A 4,284-nucleotide genomic window follows, 5' to 3' on the forward strand; every position below is an offset into this window, starting at 1 on the left:
GTCGTCTCTTTTCTTATCTTGCTCCATCATCTGTAATAAGAAAAAATTGGTTTTTTCTGTCGGGGGTTTTCCTTCCCCTTAGGAGGTTGCCTTACTCAGCTAACGGGGCCTCCCCCCCGGGTGTTATCTTCGGTGTTTTCCTTCACCTAGTGCAGTGGACACGTCCTTTTTAGGGCCTGCACGCCCATCACGCCCCATTCATCCTTCGCACGCACTCCAGCTCGGGTACCTCGGGATTGCGACACCCGTACACTACAGGGATGAGTCTGTAGTGCCCCTGAGGGATTGTGAACGAGTTAGTCTGGGCGAATGTTGGGTGGTCATTTTCCTAATTATTTTTTGTAGCTCGTTGTTCGTTCGATCCCGGACGAGCCCCCAAAATGTTACGTCCTCGCGACGTCTCTTGCGCTGTCTCACAAAAAGATGTCACTCACACTCTCACTCGCGTCCGGAATGAATAAATTCTCGTAATGAGGAAAGGAGTTTTAATGAAACGACCCAATACAATAAAGCAAAGAAATACAATATATAATAGGCCAAAATGCCCATCGGTCTCGTAAGCGTCCGCTCGGTGCGACAGCTAGACCAAATCTAATCATGGCGCCTCAAAACATTTGAACGCCGGTTGTCTATAAACAACCCTCCTAGGAGATGAAAAGGGATGAAGGTGCTCAGGGGATGTAAACCAGGGACGTAACAATATTATATTATATTACATAATATTATATTATATTATAATATTATATAATCTAATAATTTTTATTTTATTGTATTTATTCGTTTTATATGTAATAATTAAGGGGATGCCGGAGCGTTGGCCGAACTCCGACGGGTTAGCGCCCTCATTTGAGAGGAACTAAAATTGTCGATAATTACCGACAATTTTAATTCCGCTATTATCGGCAGTAATATATATATGTCAAAAAGCCATTTTAGTGTGTTCAACATATTGAAATCAGACAACATAATATATTTTTACTGTCAAATCATCTCGCACACGCATCTAAGCGTGTCAATGACAATAAAACATACATATATAAATGTGTCTCTTTATGACATAGTTGAACACAATTTTAATATTGCTCTTTTATATATTTTGATGATATATGCATATTTTCATGTATTTTTCAAAGGAAATATACAATCTACCATATATATATATATATATATACAAGGTGGTTCAAAAGTCCGGCAACGGTTAATTATGTCCAAGAAATAGTGGTCTTATGAATAAAATATAAAAATTGCAGGGTTCAACCCGGGAAAAATTTTTTATATATAATTATATCTAAATAATTATATAATTATACATAATTATATGTGTGAAATATGTTCATTTTATATATAATTAAATTTATTTATATATAAATTATGAAGTTCATGTATAATTTCATGTCAAGTTATATATGAAACATTATATATATTTATATATGTGAATACTCATTTATTATATATACAATATATATATATATATATATATATTTATATAAGTATATGTATATAAAAAGCTCTTTTATCTAATTATATATAGACATATTTCATATTTAATTTTGCCATTATATGTATAATTTTATATCCTAAAAAAATCATAAAAATGAAAATATCAGGCCATGTTCAAAAGAAGGTACTCAAAAAATTAAACGATCTAATAATAAATTATCACGAAAAGTAACTGATATGTTATTCAAGGTGCCAGTTCAAAGTGAACATACGTAAAGTGTATATTATCTAAATTTAGTAATAATATATTACCATGAAAAGTAACTGTGATATTTTATTCAAGGTGCAAGTTCACATTGAATATACATACATATAAGTAAAACTGATTACAATTTGATTCTAGAAAATAAGTGCGATATGTTATTCTTAGTGCACAAAATATAATAGTCGTTTATAGAGATTTGATTTGAAATTCATACTAGCCCGTACAATGAAAAATAATTGCTCGTAATTCCAGAGTACCAATTTGTTAATGACTCAGAAAAATAACATGGCGGCCTGCTCTCAAAAAACTATGATGTTTCTCGATGTCCATTTAGAAATAATGTCGAAGCTCTTACAGAATAATTACTACAACATTTGAAGTACGAAAAGTATTACATTAGAAGAAGATTAGATTAGAATAAGGATTCAACGTATTTTTAAAAGCTCTACACACACAACGAAGTGAATATACAAAACTATATACAAATATCTTTTTCTTCTGTGTTTCTGAAGAAAATTGTAAGTCAAATAAAACCTTGCACTTTGAGAACCATGTCACTTACTTTTCAGAGTCAAATTGATAAATTTTTTTTGTATATTTTAATGATATTTATTTCTCACTTGTATCTTGAATAATTAATATGTAATTTTTTATTGTATATTACGACAAATAATCAGTAAACTTTTTAAGCGTATAGCTTTATTGTAGTTGACCTGAGAACTGTACATTTATAAATTTTACTTAATATACACCCGTTTCGAGCAACAAGGCAAAGTTTTCTGATCAATAACTTACTCCCTGAAAATACGGTATAACACAAATCGGAAGTTGATACGAAAATTCGAAATTTTACTAAAGAAAGATTGGAGGTTTTTAATTTATACAATTTTCACAACTCTTATTTCAATTATTTATTCTACCCATTGAAAGTTTTTTGAGAGCAGGCCGCCATGTTATTTTTCTGAGTCATTAACAAATTGGTACTCTGGAATTACGAGCAATTATTTTTCATTGTACGGGCTAGTATGAATTTCAAATCAAATCTCTATAAACGACTATTATATTTTGTGCACTAAGAATAACATATCGCACTTATTTTCTAGAATCAAATTGTAATCAGTTTTACTTATATGTATGTATATTCAATGTGAACTTGCACCTTGAATAAAATATCACAGTTACTTTTTATGGTAATATACACTTTACGTATGTTCACTTTGAACTGGCATCTTGAATAACATATCAGTTACTTTTCGTGATAATTTATTATTAGATCGTTTAAATTTTTGAGTACCTTCTTTTGAACATGGCCTGACCTTTTCATTTTTATGATTTTTTAGGATATCATTTACTTTTTAAAGTACAGATATATAGAGCAGCTTTCTAGTAATTCAAGTATCACAAATATATGTATTTTCAATTCTTATCACATAACTTTGTATAAGTAACAATTTATGCAATACAGTTCAAAATAATTGAAATATATGGTATATATGTACATATATAAAATATATAATTATATTATAGTATACATATATATTTTATTTAATCATATATGTAAATGTTTGTATAATTGTAATAACTTTTAACGATACATTGCACATTTATTTCAATTGCAACAGAATGAATTTATATTCTTGTATGAATATTGAAAATAAAGAATGGGCCCCTCCATCGCCCATTCTCGTGAGAACGCAACCATATATTTTCCTTCGTCTCTCCGATTTTAACACGACATACATATTTCTGTCTGATAATTTTTTTCTTGATGATACTTTTTGAAATGTCATGAAGCCTAGGTCAAATTAGAAACTTATTGCACTCGTTTTAATGCAGCGCTTACAGCAGCTTTTATAAAGCGCCAGAGCAGCCGATATTTTATTTTGGCGCTTACGGCAACTTTTATACAGCGCTAGAACAGTTGATGTTTTAATGTAGCGTTTACGGCAGCCTTTATACAGCGCCATTATTTAATCTGTTCTAAGAACAATATGTATGCCCCTTGTACTCCTTTGGGCCATTTTTTCTTGAACACTTCCATATCATTAGAGTAATACCATTCCGATTTTGTGTCAGCTCTCAACATACACGTGTAGTGACCACGATTCATTTCTTCACCTTCGTGAAATATAGCGCTTATTAGCTTGTACTTTTTTTTATTAATCGTGATATTACTCGTCGGCACGGCGGTAATCCGATTGTTGATAATTTTTTTAGAAGCACCGTTTACAAAAGTATATAAATTGAGCTGTATTACTACGACGGATAAAGTTGATTCGATTACGGTTTTCTTTTTCAACATGGTGCCCTTACATTCGTTACAATTGCCGTTTATCGTTTCCCATTTAGAAAATTCTACATTAATCAAACTTTGTAGAGTGACACCATTTTTCCTTTTTAATGTCGAATGTATAGGTAATATTAGCAAACTACTGCTTTCCAGCTTAGTTACATTGTAATTACATTTGACATTCGAGCAACATGTTACGTGCTTTAATTCGAGTTCTAATACATCATTGATGTCGGAATACGTCGACATTAGAGCCGTAAAAAATTCCGAAACATCTTGTTGTGTTCGT

This window comes from Nylanderia fulva, unplaced genomic scaffold (assembly GCF_048542155.1).
Source record: "Nylanderia fulva isolate GAGA-0341 unplaced genomic scaffold, ASM4854215v1 Scaffold201, whole genome shotgun sequence".
NCBI classification, from domain to species: Eukaryota; Metazoa; Arthropoda; class Insecta; order Hymenoptera; family Formicidae; genus Nylanderia; species Nylanderia fulva.